Below are 17,473 nucleotides of genomic sequence, written 5' to 3'. Positions count from 1 at the left end.
GCAGTATGATTGATTTTTTGTTGTGTTTTTTTTTTTTTTTTTTGAATATTTGATTTTGTTTTTGATTTGTCTTTTCTATTCAGGGTTTGGTAAGCTGTACTTTTTTGTTTTTTGAAATTATTCACGCAAGAGAAAACTAATCTTAGTTTTGTGATAGTGAAGTTACGTATTAACTTTTTGGAATTTTAATCAGGATATAACCAGAGAATTTTGGAGCTAAAAACAAAGAAAATTGGTACAATAAACCCATCTAACTTAAGAGCGGTTTTTATAGGTCAGATAATAATTTCCAAGTAAGTGCTAACCAAGTGTGATCCCAATTTTCATCAAGTAAATTTTAGAAAAAAATAGTATTTTTCAATTTTTTGGCAAGGAACTTTTTCATATGGGCTAAAAAACTTCATAAAGCAATAAAATCAAAGTTGTTCGTATTGATTTTCTGAGGTAGAAAAATGCCAAGATGTGTTAGGCTATTTCTGTCGATACTTGATAGGCCTTTTTGAACACCGTGAGGATCTTGTTGTCACTGATCCGGATGCTATAGATGACATCACGAACTTATAGTGACCTTAGAGGCTAAACATGCGTTTTGAGAGCACCTTCAAGCCCTCGAGAATCCAGGCTAGTTCGAACAATGAAGCACACTTCTCTTCTTTCTCGGGCTCTTTCATTGATTAATTTACTTCCCTCTAGTGTTCGTAGGGCGTTTGTAGGCGTTGATCCAGTAGGAGGATTTTTTTTTTTTTTTTGGTGCGGACTTCCTTACCGCTACCGGGATTGGAATCCCAGCAGTTGAAGACGAGAAGATTATTTATTATACTTGACTTTTATTTATATACATTATTTGATCGACCAACGAATTGGAGTTGGCTGATCTGGCTAATCCTTGAATATAAGGTTGATCCGGAATTTTAGTCAAAAACTTGTCCAAGTCTGACTTAAATCTTGCTACTGGATCAACCCCTACATAAACCCTACGAATATTTGAGGGCAGCAAATTGAACAATGAAGGAGCCCGAGATAGAAGGGAGTTGGACTTCATTGTTTTAACTAGCCTGGATTCTCGAGGGCTTGAAGGTGCTCTCAAAACGACACTTAAGCCTCTACGGTCACTACAATTGACCCTAAATCCTGGGTTGGGACAAAAGCTCATGAATGCTTTTGAAAACGTACAATATCAGATACTTTCGTACCTTCTCTGAGTACTGTACAATCCCAACCTTTCTAACCTCTCCCAATACGAGAGCTCTCTTCATATCTTCAATGTTCCTAGTAAAACATCTTTGGACCTGCTCGAGCTTTTGCAAACCTGCTGAACTAATTGGAGCCCAAATGGGAGAGGCATATTCAAGATGCGGCTGAACAATCGACTTGTACAGAGTTAGCATCGTGACACTATCTCTGGACTTAAACGTGCGATATATCCAACCACATGTTTGAAAAGCCTTACCAACTTTCAACTGGATATGCTCATCGAACTTTCCATTATCTTGGAGGACTACACCTAAATCCTTCATGGATGAGACCTGCTCAATGTCCTTACCTTCATCATCTAATAGTGGAGTGTCTAATGGCGTCGACCCAAAGGTCATTGAACGGAATTTCATTCCATTCAAGGCCATGTTACTCGCAGCAACCCAGGAATAAATTTGGTCTAGGACCTTTGCCAGACAACCAGAATCCTGGCCATTCCTACAACTACCAATTTTGTATCATCAGCATAAGAAGAGATACTGACATTACTACTACCAAGCTTCTGAAGCGGAGCAATGAAGATGATGAAAAGGAGAGGACCCAAAATGGAGCCCTGAGGGACACCCGACTTGACATCATGTATGTCACTAAGGGATCCCTCAACCTTAACTAATTGTTTCCTACCACAAATGATTTAAGTCAGGCTTGGACAAGTTTTTGACTAAAATTCCCGATCAACCTTATATTCAAGGGTGAGTCAAATCAACCAACTTTAACTCATTGGTCGATCAAGTAATATATGAAAATAAAGTTAAGTAAGATAATTCCCATTCGCAATATGAAAATATGTAAAAAATAAAGAATAAAGCTTTTGATTCCTCGTGGATCTGATTGTCACCATTTTCCTTTTTCTCGAGGTTATCTCACAATGTTCCAATTATGAGAAAAGAAATAAGCCCCTCCACAATAATCGGGTTCAGTGATGTGATCAAATCAAATTTCAAATTCAAGGTTGGCAGAAAACTTGGGAAAGTAAAAGCACCAGCCGATTCCATTGTAATATAAAATGTTAGTATGAGCAAAAAGCAACCGTGGTTTGACGGAAGAAAAATCAGGGTTACTTTAGAGGCTATCTAACGGGTTTCCAACATTCTACCAGTAATGTCATACGCCATTGAAAATGAAAATGGGTAGCCCTACTTGCAACCTCCTGTGATCATTAATTTGGCCCCCATCAGTAGTTTCTATCACTTTCGTCATAGTGATGGTGTAAACACAGCTCGATAAAAGAATTACTGGAAAATGACGGGCAGTTTCAAAGCCATATACTTTACTAATCCTCAGCGTCGGTACCTCTAGAATTACTTGTTTATTATTCGTTTTATGACGTATCAACTACATTTCACAGGGCCGAAGTTGATGCTTTTTGACTTCGAAATGACAAGAAAATGTCGCGCCCATTGTGTTGCGGCATAGCCCTTCTTGATTCATAACACCATTCATTCATTCAATGATCAGATCATTTTAGTGCCATGCCTTTCCTGGCTTTACATGACACCATTGATTTTATTCGAGAGCTGAGCTTTAGACCAAAAAGATAAAAAAACGAAACGCAAACTGTCCTGCCAAACTATATTAGTCAGCTTGGCTAATGGCAACAAATTTACCAAAGTATAAATATACGCCGCTCGGGGGTTTATTCTAAGACTGGTCTCTCGGCCCTTATCTCTATTTTATTGCACTTAATCTTAGAGAGTCTTCAGTTCAAACCGCCACAATTACCACCCCACACGGTCACAATTTAAGATTTAGTTACAATACCACATTTCAAACATCAACATCTACTGCATTCAAGACATGCTTTTCAACATGAGGAATGCTTGTACCCTCTCAGTTGTGATTCTCACTCTTTGTGTCACCTTCTCTTACGGAGGTAAAAATCAAAAACATTATTCTCATGCTGTATTGTTGCCACTGATAGCTTTATCTTTATCATAACGAAAGGGTTTAAGTTCAACAAGTTTGTTCATTTTTTCAGGTTCCCTCTCCAAACGTGATGTGGGAGAGGACATTCAGGATCACTTTTTCAAAAGGAAACTTTGTGTTCAGGATGCGAATTGTTCCGTTCTGGAATACTGTGATCATTCATACCTTCAGTTCCAATGTAAAATGTACGGATGGGCTATTGCTGTGATTGTCATCGTCGTCTTGGTAATCTTATTGGCTATAATTGGATGCTGTTGCCGTTGCCTATCTTGTTGTTGTTGTTACAACAAGTGCCGAAAACATGATGGATCAAGCGAGTAATCTGTCATGGAATGAATAAAATATGATTTGTACCTGTTTGTTTTTTTCTAAAAACTCATCTCACCTTACACGATAAACTTTTTCATGACTGAGTGTCGAACTCTTCTTTATCTACCAATGACCATGAGCATAGTGACCAAATGGTTCTGACCAAAAAGCTTTATGAGCACTATCTTGGAGCTAAAATCAAAACAAAGGAGCTAGAAACAGTTTTTATGTAAAGTTTCAACCACCTCACAAACGTAAGAAATTGTTTCTTGCAAAATCAGATTTTTTAACACGTTACGAACATTGCCGTAAAGCATTAAAAAACATATGGATTTTTCATTGATGACTAATTAGAGGAATTAAATTTCACCAAGTAAGATAATCGACGTAAACTTAAAAAAAGTCAATGAGATCAAAGACGCACTTTTAATAAGGTCTTCCGAAAATGCCTAAATTACTCAAAACTACTTGTTGCGTGCATTTTTTCGGAACTCAAGTGAATTTGTTAATGATAGTTGTTTTCATATTTCTAAAAATTGTTTTCATTTGAATATCATTTTAACCAATAATGCTGACAATTTATTCACAGAACTAAAACAAATATGTTACATGGGTTCGGGGCATAAAACGTAACCATACAATCGCTCGGAAGTGAATCTGATCAGTAGAGGTCGGAGAAATAACTTGTTTTGCCATTGAGGATGAATTCCAGATGTTTGTCAGAACTAGTTTTCTTTACAGTAGCAATTTTTCTTGTTAACTTGTGTGCAGACAATTATTTGCATACAAATCTTTAGGATGTTGCTCGACAGCAAAAAATATTTATTTTTCCTGCCTTTAATAAATTTACTTATCGTTGAGGTCGGTGATCTCAGGTTGGTCCGGAATTGTCTGGACGAAATCATCCACCTAATTTTGAAATTGGGTGAGAGATTATTTCCATCGTAAATGATCCTCAACGAGGCGGGAATTTTGTTGAAGAGTCCAGGGCTTTTATTAAAAACGAGAGACGTATGATTGAATTAGGAGTAGGATTTTTTTAAACATTCATATGGTGAGATTTCTCTCATTGGATCGCGATTATTTACAAATTTCATACATTGCAATTTTCTGCCCCATTCCAGGATCTAGAATATTGAATTATTGAATTTTGCATCATCTTGGAAATTAACAACAACAAAGTCGTTGACGCAAGAAAAAAAGTTCAATATTTGACCCGTTAATGTCTTTGTAACACCAAGGAGGGCAGTTCAATGAGCCCTATGACATGATCTGGAATTTGAATCTTTGGTTTCATGTTGCTCTCATTGATCGACTTGTAAAGGTATGAAGATCTACTTGGAGAGGGGATCAAGCTTGCTCATTTCACATTAATATGATTTGCGAGTTAGAACTCTATATGGTTGGGTATTTACCTCGACACGAAAAGGTTTATTAACCAAAGGTGAGCTAAAAACAAGAAGAGTCTAAAGTTGTCTTGTGTCTCAAGACAGCTTTACACATAGCCTTTATGGTTCCCTTTTTCTTTCCCTTTGTCTATTGATCCCACAAACAATAGCTCATAGCTCAATGGCTATGGCTCAATAGCCATTAGATCATGCTTTTCCTTTAGTAGAACGTAGCTTTGTCCCAAACCCCCACCTTAATTCGTTTAGCTTCCTCCCTCCCCCTCCTCCTACCTCCCACTCTCTCTCCCACTTCCCTCCTCTTCCTTCAAATACTCAATCCACCCCTATTCCTATAAACACTTACCTCCCCAATATTCTTTGTCCCACCCCAATTTCCGAAGTACATTCCTATTCAAATGTAGCTACCCAACCCATTTCCCAAACCCAACCATCGTCATTAGCTCATGCTTTGCCTTTAGTAGAACGTAGCTTTGTTGATAAGCGGGATTTTTTACGGTTGGAGAGGATGGTCCAAGATCTTGTGAACTTGGTCCGTCAAAAGAGAGGCACGTAAAGGGGCGGCTATATTTGAACGTGCATTGAATGATTTCTAACAAGGACAGCACAAAAGTTAAGATCTCAGAAGAACTAGCCGTTGAGAGAGAGATTTCATTCATCTCTATAACAAAAACATGGCTTCGGCCTGGGGTCTTAGATGAAGAACTAACCATAGTTGGTTTCAACTTAGTTCGTTGTGAGAGGATACGCCCTGATAATCCCATATTCCCACATGTGGGTGTATCCCTATGTATGTTAGGAATGATTTGCAAAAATTTGTCGTGTAAAAATGCCGAATGGAGAAGTAGAGGTCTTAGTTTGTCATCTTCAAGGTCTTGATCTGTCTGTTGTAACTATGTATAGACCCCTTTCTTGTTCAATAAGCTCTTTTATATCAGCTCTCCAGCTCACTGGAAATGAGTTGGATCAGACAGTTTGCGCGAAAGTTTTCTTTGTAGGGGACTTAAATTTTCCGGCTATCATTGTAGACTGGGAGGTTAGTCCTGATGGGTATATTCCCATTTCGAAATCGACATCTCAGTCGTTCGAAAAGCTGGAAGAATTTGCGATATTGCAATATTCAGAGAAGGCACGAAAAGTGTCTGATATTGCACGTTTTCAAAAGCATTCATGATTTTGTCCCAACACAGGATTTAGGACCAATTGTAGTGCCCGTAAAAGTTTAACGTGCGTTTTGAGATCACCTTCAAGCCCTCAAGAATCCAGCCTACTGAAAACAATGAAGTACATGTCTCTTCTTTCTCGGGCTCCTTCATTGTTCAATTTGCTGCCTTAAAATATTCGTAGAGCGTATGTAGACGTTGATCCAGTAGCAGGATTTAAGTCAGACTTGGACAAGTTTGTGACTAAAATACCCCATCAACCTTTTATTCAAGGGTGAGCCAGATCAGCCAGCTCTAATTCGTTGTTGGTCGATCAAATAATATATATGATCAAAAGTTAAGTAAAATGAATAAATTTCTCGTCTTGAAGGGCTGGGATTCCAATCTCAGTAGCAATCCAAAGCTTCAAAGTCTTAAGTTGAGCACCAAAGTACTAACGACCGTCCAAATACCATAGAAAAAGGAACATAGAAGAATAAAAATCGAGTTTGTCGTGTTTTTTATTGGAGCTGAATGGGTAACTATAAACAGTTGCTACTCAAGCCGATTGAAAAATCAGTTACCATACCCTATCAGCAATTTAGCTGTCACCCATGTGGTCTGAAAACGAGTCCGTTTGTCTAGCTCTCATCGCAATCTGACTTTTCTTCCTCTATGCAAATACCCCAATATCAATAAACTCTAACTACGCTCATGAAGACATATCTCGATAGAACGTTACGTATGTCAAGACACGACACTTTCCAATGCTCCAATTCAAGATATCAGCAGCAGTGCTGCCAGATGGCATATTTGCCTGCCAAAAAGTGCTCATCTTGCATATTTAGAACCCCTCTGGCATGGGAAAATTGAGTGTGGTATGTTTTTTGGATCTGGCATGTTTTGAAAGTTTATTGGCAATGTTTCGAAAAATCTAGTCTGAGATTCTTGCTAGACTTAACCGCCTTGAAGAAGGACGTTGGGGGCAGCTTTGGGCTTTGGTCAAATCGGGCATAAACTTGTCGTATAAGTATACGGACATTTAGTCAAGCGCTCGTACCAGCAAACAAACTTGCCTACCAATGCCAATGATGCAAAATTGGCGTTTCTCACTGGTTTTAACGAAGCTGACCTTTCCTCATGTAGCAATGTGAAAGAAGGGTCAGCTTCTCAAAAACGTGTTTGAAGCCCCAAGCCTGCATCACCGACACTGGTACCAGCAAACAAACGAACCTGCTAGAGCGTGCCTAAACGTCCCCATAGAGTCCAATAGAGACTCAAGGCCTGGAGAGTGCAACAGGAGTTAGCCAGGCGGACTCGTTTTCAGAGCTGACGGGTGATAGCTGAAAGGCTATAAGGGCATGGTACTTGATTTTTCAATCGGCTAGAGTTGCACTGTCCATTGGTCACCGATTCAGCGCCAGTAAAAAGCACAACAAGCTCAATTTTTACACTTCTATGTTACTTCTTCTAAGGTGTAAGTCTCTCCCTGGTTAGACCAGTGTCGCTAGGTCCAATCCAGCCCTTTGGGTAAACCCAGCTGAGAGTTGAATGATGTGTTTGACCTGCCCAAACCCTGTAGGGTTCGGACAGTTTTCAAGGCCGACTGGCAAGAAACTGAAAAGTACAATAGAAATGTGCCAATTCAAAAAAAAAACTTGGAGGAACTTTTTTTTATTAACTTCTGTTTTATAGATGAATGATGAAAAGGGTTTTGAGGAACTTGATACAATCGAAGTGAAGGCTGACTTTGCTGGTTGGGGGAGGCTAGCCCCTATGGCTCAAGCACAGTTTTAGCTTTATTTTTCATTGTGCCTCTCTCTTTTTCAATGCACCTTTTTATTGTTTGGTGTGCCTTTTACCTGTTTGATGTGGCCCTTTAAGTTTTGAGTACTTCAAACCCCTTTCCACTTGCTTGGTTCAAATACAGTACCTTTTTTCTGGTGTGCCAATTTTTTACTTGCTATCAGCACTTTTTGTGCGCTCACTTTCATGTGCCACTTTCTACATTTGGTGTGCTCCTTTCTATTTTTGGTGCGCCCATAATATCATTTTCCTGCATTCCTTTGGTGTGCGGATTTCTATGTAACTGACTTGCTAGCTTGGCTAATAATTCCCACTCAAAGATTGACCCTTACCATTGTACTGACAGGGCAATGACCCAACGCGGCAAGGTTTTGGCTGATTAGATCTTTTAGATTCCCCTGAAGAACGCAATTCTGCACAATTAGATCAAATGTCTAAAATCTGTGTCCAGCTCCCACTCAAATTTCGTCAACGAAAAGAACTGAACAATGACTTGTTCAATGTGGACCACAACCTACTTTGCAGTAACCACGAATCTCGGCAATCACCTCTACCTAGCTGTACCGGCACCATATGCTCTTTCCTCATGGACTATTTTTCGTATGTTATGAACAAATTCGTCGTTCTTGATGTTATGTTCGATTTTATGGCTCATGCCATTCTGGCGTTTTTTTTTATTTTTCCAATCTCATTTGTGCCATGATTATAAACCCACTTTTATATTTTTCACACCATAACATGACAAATATTCGTTTGAGTGTGTAGATGTTAATCGAGTAGCATCTGCTAAGTAAGATTTGCAAAGTCTTTAATCCGAATTCCTGATCAAGCTTGTATTCAGAGGACAGCCAAATCTGAAAACTTCAATTCCTTGGTTGATCAGATATTACCCACGGAAGCGAAATGAGATGTAGACAAACAATTCTCCAATTATCCTGTCTTTTATTGAAGTGAGAACTGTTGCTTTGTAAGGAGAAAAATACAAAGGGGTCAAAACGAAAATAAACAAAACGATAGGTGTTTTGAAATATTACCACCTGTGGACAAGTTGACTTTCCACGTAATTGCGTAATTAACTACAGTACAATTAGATTCACAATGGTATTCCATTTTGAATGCCCAATAATTTCGCAATCATTTCGGGTTTTTTCTTCATCTCCAAGCGAGTTTGGATAGCTGGCTATAACTAATTTCACTCACTCGACACTTCTATTGACTCATGACGCATTTCTTTCCCAGTCCATCATGCATCACCCATTAGTTACAAGAATGCTAAATCAGCAAAGATCATAATTGTAAAAAAAGCGTAGAAAAGGAACGGGAGTTGGAATGACTTCCTCATGCTAAAAGGTGAAGGTCTTGCTGAGTTTTGCTCCTCCCAATAATTCATAATAACTATGACAACTGAATCTGCTTGCAAGGACAGCGTGACACAGATCGTTTCGACAACCTTTCTATGCGTTAAAAATCGTCGTCACACACACTTTTCAAGGACTTTTGCGTCATGTATGTAATCAATGACTCACCCAAAAAATGCAATGATCAAGAAAGATCAAAATGTAATCGTAAATTGTACTTATTTCAATCTCATTGGCTAAAATATTATTCATTACAATAACAATGTCTTCAAATGTTGGTAATTAGAAATAGAATGACTAGAAATGCAATTGCAATGACAGTTACATCGCAGGTCTGACAACAAGGCATGTTTATTCTAGGCGAATCTCTCTGCTCTAATCTCTTCTTCATTCCACGTTGCCAGCAGCAATAACCACTTCATCAACTCAGGAAAATAGAGCTATTCACAAAAATAAACTTTTGCAACTTGCACTCCAAAAGCCTCAGCAAATCCAACCATGTTATTCAACATGAGAGCCGCTTGCATCCTATCACCTGTGATTCTTATTATCTGTGTAAACTTTTCTAACGGAGGTAACAATTAAAAATTTCATCCTCGTTCCATATTTGCTGTTATCGATGGCATGGATTTTTAACAATCGCTTCTTCTTTCAGGTTCTATCTCTAAAAGTGAAATGGGAACCAACATCAAGGATCAGTTGACCGAAAGGAGTATTTGCATCGAGGATGCAAATTGTTCCCTTCTAGAGTACTGTGAATACGAAGAATGTAAAATGTACGGATGGATCATCGCCGTGATTGTCATCGTCGTCTTGATTATTCTTCTGGCAATAATTGTGTGTTGTTGTCGCTGTTTCGCTTGTTGTTGCTTCATGATGCCCTGAATGTTTCATAGCAAAAGTGGTGGTCGTGACGAACCAAGCTGGCCGTCGGAATTTTGTTAAATGAGACCCTGTGAGACATCACAAGTTATGCATACTTAAACTAGCTCTGCACATATTATTACGCTATAGTCAGATTTTCATCTAGATCGTAAAATAAAAATAGTTAATTATGCTACTCAATGGATGTATTCAAATGGTGAACTCTTAGATGAGTTTACAAGGATTTGCTTGTCCTACATGAGGCTGTATTAACCGTTTTGGTCATGTTCTCTTTTAAGATTCGTTCGAAAGAAATGTAGCTTCAGCCGGAAAAGGGCGTCATATATTTCGTAACAATTTTCATTTAGAGGTATGTGATTCTGCTCCTGCTTAAAAAAATTCCAGTTCAGGTGTACCAGATTGGCGGTTTTCAACAATCGATGGAGGGGAAAATATTTTTTGACTTCAGGTGGATATTTGCCTCAAACACGGCAAGGTTTTGGCTGATTAGATCTTTTAGATTCCCCTGAAGAACGCAATTCTGCACCATTAGATCAAATGTCAAAACTTTTAAAAGACCCAAGGTGGACATGTACTTTCAAGTTTTCAGTGCATCTGAGGTTTGGTCAGAAATTGATTCCAAAGGGGACCAAAAGGTAAGCTTGGAAAATTTGTGAATTGGGGATTTTTTTGGCAAAACCACAAAGCCAATTCTTCATTGGTCCAGATCATTGCTATTGCTGAATGAGTTGATTTAATTTGCCATGATGTTGAGGCATTAAAAGGGGGAAGGAAGATGATGTTACCATTCAAATTTGTGAGGTCACTCGTACTTTTGGGGCGTAAACATCAAAAAGTCGCTTTCCTTAGAATGAATGCAAAGTCTTCGAAAAAGCTAAAGTTGAATAAAGGCAAGTTTGAAGATATGTTGACAAAAATTGAAGTTGTTGGCCAATTCCACTTTTAATGACAATTTATAAAACCGTCATTGCAAAAACAGCTCAGAATAATTTCAAAGCTCAGTATGGACTCTCATTTAAGTTACAATTGATTGTTTTTCAGAAAATACTGTATAAATAGAAAAAAGCGAATGAAAGCAATTCCCTATTGATCTAGTCTTGATGACCTGGTTGGTCTAACCAATGAAACCAATGAAAAACATTTCGAAAGGAAAGTTGTGTGAATAAAGATGAGATGTTCCAAGTCTGAACATCATTAGGTGAAGCGTGCCTACCTTCAATGAAGCGCATGTAGTTACAACCATATAAGATGTAAATATTAAAAGGGCTTTCAAGGGAAATTTCCTGAGGTGGTCCTCAGAAAAGTTTGATGGAGAGATACCTCGTTCGATTCTCATTGCGATTGAGATTCGGCCTTGACTTAGAAATGAGTTTGGCGTTTGAAAAACAGCTGTTTATAGGAAACAAGACATCAGTAGACCCAGAAAAAAAAGTAAAACCCGGAAAACTTTTCCACTTTCTCTTTTTTATTTGCGGACTTGCTTACCGGTACTGGGAATGGAATTATCAACATTTCAAGACGAATGAATCACTTATTCACTTTAATTAACTCTAATTTTCATTTATTATTTGATTGACCAACGAATTAGAGTTGGCGGATTTGGCTAATCCTTGAATATAAGGTTGATCCGGAATTTTAGTCAAAAACTTGTCCAAGTCTGACTTAAATCTTGTTACTGGATCAACGCCTACATAAGCCCTACGAATATTTGTGGGCAGCAAATTGAACAATGAAGGAGCCCGAGAAAGAAGAGAGTTGGACTTCATTGTTTTAACTAGCCTGGATTCTCGAGGGCTTGAAGGTGCTCTCAAAACGCACATTAAGCCTCTACGGTCACTAGAATTGACACTAAATTGTGGATTGGGACAAAGCTCATGGATGCTTTTGAAGACGTACAGTATCAGATACCTTTCGTACCTTCTCTGAACACTGTACAGTCCCAACTTTTTTAGCCTCTTCCAATATTAAAGCTCTCTCAATCCTGTGATGTTCCTAGTGAAACATCTTTGAACTTTTTCGACCTTTTGGAAACCTGCTGAACTCAATGGAGCCCAAATGGGTGAGGCATATTCAAGATGTGGTTGAACAATTGACTTGTACAGAGTTAGCATCGTGATGCTGTCTCTGGTGAAACATCTTTGAACTTTTTCGACCTTTTGGAAACCTGCTGAACTTAATGGAGCCCAAATGGGTGAGGCATATTCAAGATGTGGTTGAACAATTGACTTGTACAGAGTTAGCATCGTGATGCTGTCTCTGGACTCAAATGTTCGATATATCCAACCACACATTTGAAAAGCCTTACCCACCTTCAACTGGTTGAGGAGCGCTTGGATCCTTGCCATCTGTGGATCAACCAGGTCTGCATCGTCCAGTGGCACGCCACCAAAGCAAGACAACCCGTATCGAATTTTCGAAAAAATAATGCGTTTAGTCACAGTCAGCAAATCATCCTTGGCCAACCACGTTCTCAGGCTCCTGATGAGTCCAAGTCGTCGGTTAAGATCCATCACAAGTTCGTTAATTTGCTCTGTCCATGTAAAGTTGCTCTTGACCTGGAGCCTCAACCAGATCAATGTGTTTGAGGCTTTCACAGATTCCCCGCCCACGCTTATCTTAGCCTGACTAATTTCTTCACGTGTGGCATCAACAATGGTGAACTCTCTTTTTTGCATTTGCAACCATCATATTGCTAGCAAAGAACCTCATGAGCTCGACTCCAGTTCTTTCCAGGTCAATGAGAAGTTGGTCCTGAGATTCAGCCCTGACAATGGCACAGGCATCATCATAGTAGCAACTCAATGAGGAGTTCCTCCAGAGTTATATGTCCGATATGTAGAGGAGAAATAATTTTGGAGAGAGAGCACTTCCTTGCAGTGTTCCAAACGGGACAGGCGTCATATTGGACGACGCTGCCGCAACCCTGACTGACTGTCTTCTGTTTGATAGAATTGAATTGATCCAGCGCCTGTTTGTGTTCTCCAACTTAACTATTTTGCGTTTTCACGAGCTTTCACAGGCATCATCATAGTAGCAACTCAATGAGGAGTTCCTCCAGAGTTATATGTCCGATATGTAGAGGAGAAATAATTTTGGAGAGAGAGCACTTCCTTGCAGTGTTCCAAACGGGACAGGCGTCATATTGGACGACGCTGCCGCAACCCTGACTGACTGTCTTCTGTTTGATAGAATTGAATTGATCCAGCGCCTGTTTGTGTTCTCCAACTTAACTATTTTGCGTTTTCACGAGCTTTAAGCGACATCACATGAGGTACAGGACTAACCTCCACCTCCGGACCATCCATTTTTGCCAAGATGGGCCAATTATCTCAAGAAAAAGCTTGCAGCTACCAAAATCAAGTTTGAATAGTGGGGAAATTAGGCATTATTTGTGTCTCCAAGTCTCCATGGGCGTTGCCTGTTCATGTGGTTATAAAAGCAGACTTATCTTGGTGACCATGCGGTATTTCCAGCCGTTCAATGTAGCAACCAATGATCACATTTGGCCTTTATTACTTTTTACAAATGCCGACTGACTTTCCAATTTGTAATGGATGGCGTATTCATAAATTGTCTTTCTTATTTGTGTACTTGGACGATACTCTTGAATAGCCAGTTCTTCTGCACCCGAACATTTTTTCAAGCTCTCCAAGGTGCTGGGGTGGTCTTTTCGCCAACAAAATGCTTTTTGGCGTGTCAGAGTTTACTGTTCTCGGGCATGACGTCTCGGCTATACTAGTGTTGGCCACAAAGTACAAAGTGGGTGCAGTGAGAGATTGTTCATATGATTTCAATTGCTTGAAAATAGCTTTTGAACACCATACAGCTTGTTAAAACACAGGTACAATTGAGATTTGAATTTAATGGAGACATCTTTCGTCATTTTGAATGTAGGGTTTGTCTGAATTGGTACAAAACATACTGATAACTATAATGAATAAAGGCCTGCGAGAGTATATCTGTACGCAATATAATAACACATTCTACGAACTGACATGACCGAGAGTCTCAAAAAGGTATTAATTATATATAGTATAGGGCACTGTTGATTCATTTAGCTCTGATGTGGTTGGGGGACGTTATTGATTCCCGTTCTCCACCATCCTGAGTTCAAGCCCTCAATCAGAGCTCACAGATAGGCCCAATTAGATTTCCCACATGCTCTTCCCCAGTCCTGGTGGTCTGGTCAACCATGGCTTATTAATATGTTTGACTTTAGTCATGCCTCTAATACATTGGACGATTTTCCTATTGATCGCTTTTTGATTAAGCTTTTGTGCAGAGTAGAATCAACATTTTCAAACAAAACAGTTTATCCTTGATAACTCTGTGAAGTTTTTCTTCATTCCTGAATATATCAATATTCAGAACATATGTCATTTTCTGTAATTTAATTCAATTACGTCATAAATATTTGTCTTTGCCAATGCTACCCGGATTCGATCTAGAACAGGTGCTTTTTTTGTCACGAGGCCATGGTGCTTAAGGTGCTTTCGTCATGAAAGGGGCGGTCACTGTGGTCGAAAGGCGGACTCTTGACATCTCATCAATTTGCGTCGGACATGGAACAAACGTAGTAGGTGCACTCAGTTCTCTCTTCATAATGCTATGCCCCTCCTGCATGTTAAACAGTCTATCCCTTACTTACTCCCAAGAAAGGCCAGCCTTGTTAGTTCTTTGTTTCTTTAAATCTCGGTTCTTATTCTTGTTAAGTTGATAAAGCATTACAAACCCCCATGATCTTCGGAGATAGAGCACTTCATTAAACTAATTATAGTATCCCATTCATGGCGTCGTTCCTATTTGGCGAAAATCAAAAGAGAAAGCGCTCTTTTGATAGGCAATCAACGTAACAAGTACTTAGACCAAAAAATACTTCGGGATCAGAAAACAAATAAGTAGTTGTAATTATGAGGGTCGGAAAAATCGAAATAGTCTATTTTCAGGTGCAATTGTGACCAAAACCAGTCCTAGAAATAGGCTTCAGAAGTGTCAAAACATCAAAGCGACCATAAACATTTATTTCAGATATCATCAAGGACAATACCATCTTGGTTAACCCATTTTCTGCCATGGCCTTCATGAGGTTTGAAGCCATTTCGACAGTTATGGTAGCCTCTTGTACGCATCTAGGTCTAGAGGGCATGCCAGAGAAAAGTCACCCCAACCAAGCCATCTGAGACTTTGCTTTGAACACATTTTGGTAGTCGGGCAGCAGGGTGTCGGGCTGATCGACTTCTCTTGCGTTACGCAGTTTCAACCAAAGCAGACAAACGAGCCATAAACTGACTGGCTCCCTGAATTCAGAACTTGATTTTGAGAATCACATAACTAAACGTGTTCAAATTCGATCCCAATCGCATACACCAGGCAGCCGCGAGGGAGCCAAAAAAAAATCTCAGATATCTCGTGAGTGTCGCTTCTCTGACTAGCCCTCTACTTCGGTCCAATTATTATGTCTTGCAGTACACAGAGGGACGTCATGGGTGTTCATGTTTACGAAATCGAGTGGCTATAAAGCCATCGATGATCTCTGTACAGCCTTGTCCAATAGAATTGATAATCGGAGCTCCTCTTAACCTTTCACTACCACATATCAAGTACAAAAGGGTGTGAGAGTAGGAATTTATTGATACATAATACATAAATTTATACTTCTTAGCAATTCATGACTACAAATCTTCTCAGTTAGGTTGGGCTCTTTGAGGAGGGGTCAAATGTTTAGGTGGGAATACCATTGGGGCACCTGGTTGATAGGCATAATATCAAAGACATTACATCCCCCAAGTGTCCCAATAGCTTTCCTGTGAAAATAGAAGCCCTCCACACCAGCTTAAGAGGGGGAAATGCGGCATATTGGATAATGTCACTTCTAGCGAGGGCGAGTCCGGATTCGATTCCGAGTGCACTTGAGTCCTTTACTCGATTTTGGAGGATTTGGTCGGACTCAAGTCCAGACATGTCGAAAAATAATTATTGCTTTTTTCATTAAATTTTGCAAGGCAAGTCGTTTTGCTTGACTTGACTGTAATAAAAGACTCAACTCCTCTACCAAAAGTCAAAAGATCTCAGGATTCATACGACTCCGACTTTTGCCGGCCTCCTGCCTGCACTAGTAGCTTCCTACCACGTGAGCGATGCTTAATTTGACTCACCTCCTCGGCCCTTGTCCTTTTAGATCCAAACCACATCCAAGGGCAAAGCACCAACCCAACATGGACTTGACAATGTCTACCAGAATGTTCTTCTCGATGTGATGGCAGGCTCTGTTGTCACAGCAAAGTCTGTTCCTCCGACCAGAGAACCCAGCACTAGAATAAGACTAGAATAAAATTGAAGGAACATGTCGACTTTTTTTGGCCTATTAATTAAACCTGGTTTACAGATGTCAATCCCAAGGGCCCACTAATGTATCCCATTTGTAGACGAGCTCATCGCACAAATAAAGGTCAACTGTCTGTTAACATTATTCGCAGGAAAAAGACCCTATTTCAAAAAACGCTTGTGGCACCACGCATGGTCATAGGATTCAAATTTGTTGGAAGGAAGGACCATAATATGAAACGCAAAAAAGACCCGAAAGTATTGATTTTATTTAGCTACTTTTGTTCTTCATAACTTGCCATTCCTCAAGCATTAGTGTCAATTCAAGTAAACCAGGCTGTAGGCACTCTATATTATTGATGACCAATATTCCTTTCCTCGGCAACATCCAAAATGACCGACAACTGACAGAGAGGGGTTAACTTTCATTCATGTAAGCACCTTTGTTTAGTGCCAGTCTAAATTAGCTTTTACAATGCTCCAAAAGCTAGTTTTCGTTCTTCTTGACATTTTCATTCTTTTATCCTTGGCTAGTCCCGTAATCTCTAAATCAAGTTCATCGTATTTTGAATCTTTTGCCGTCTTGTGTGACTTAAAGTGGCCAATTATCGAAGATTTGGCGAGTAGGTAAGCTTTATCATCGATGTCTTGTGGCATACTTGATGACAGCCTATGGAGACGTAATCTCTTGATATGATGAGTTTCGAATGTCATACATACAACTTTATTTACTCTTAACTCTTAGTTTTTTCATTAAATTCATTTTTTCCATAATTATATTCTCCCTAAATGTGAAATGTTTCAAATAGTTGCCTGAACAAAACCACATTAAAAGTGAGAACCATCACCAGATTTTGATAATGGGATCCTTAATGACATTTCATAACTCTAGATCATTCTTGAAAATGTGACCAATCGTTACTAATTTCAGCTGTCTCAATATGTGCGTCCGAAAATGAGACCAAGGGTTTCAAATTGTGACCAATTGTGACTAGATTGTGTCACTAGATGTGACAATCTGAGAAACTTGAAGAAACTGGAGACCAAGGGAAGGGCTTCATTG

General features: G+C 39.4%; 2 long non-coding RNA genes across 2 annotated transcripts; both read left to right on the top strand.

Annotated features, from left to right (window-relative positions):
* Positions 1 to 2,465: 2,465 nt before the first annotated feature.
* LOC131879340 (uncharacterized) lies at positions 2,466 to 3,590 on the top strand. Its single transcript, XR_009373141.1, has 2 exons — positions 2,466 to 3,127; positions 3,233 to 3,590. It is a non-coding gene; the product is annotated as an uncharacterized LOC131879340 (long non-coding RNA).
* A 5,820-nt stretch (positions 3,591 to 9,410) lies between these two features.
* On the top strand, positions 9,411 to 10,261 carry LOC131879191 (uncharacterized). The gene is made up of 2 exons (XR_009373115.1): positions 9,411 to 9,775; positions 9,857 to 10,261. It is a non-coding gene; the product is annotated as an uncharacterized LOC131879191 (long non-coding RNA).
* Positions 10,262 to 17,473: the final 7,212 nt, after the last annotated feature.

The sequence above is a fragment of the Tigriopus californicus genome, chromosome 4 (assembly GCF_007210705.1).
Source record: "Tigriopus californicus strain San Diego chromosome 4, Tcal_SD_v2.1, whole genome shotgun sequence".
NCBI classification, from domain to species: Eukaryota; Metazoa; Arthropoda; class Copepoda; order Harpacticoida; family Harpacticidae; genus Tigriopus; species Tigriopus californicus.
The sequence above is the reverse complement of the archived record's forward strand: the minus strand, read 5'-3'. Positions and strand labels throughout refer to the sequence as shown.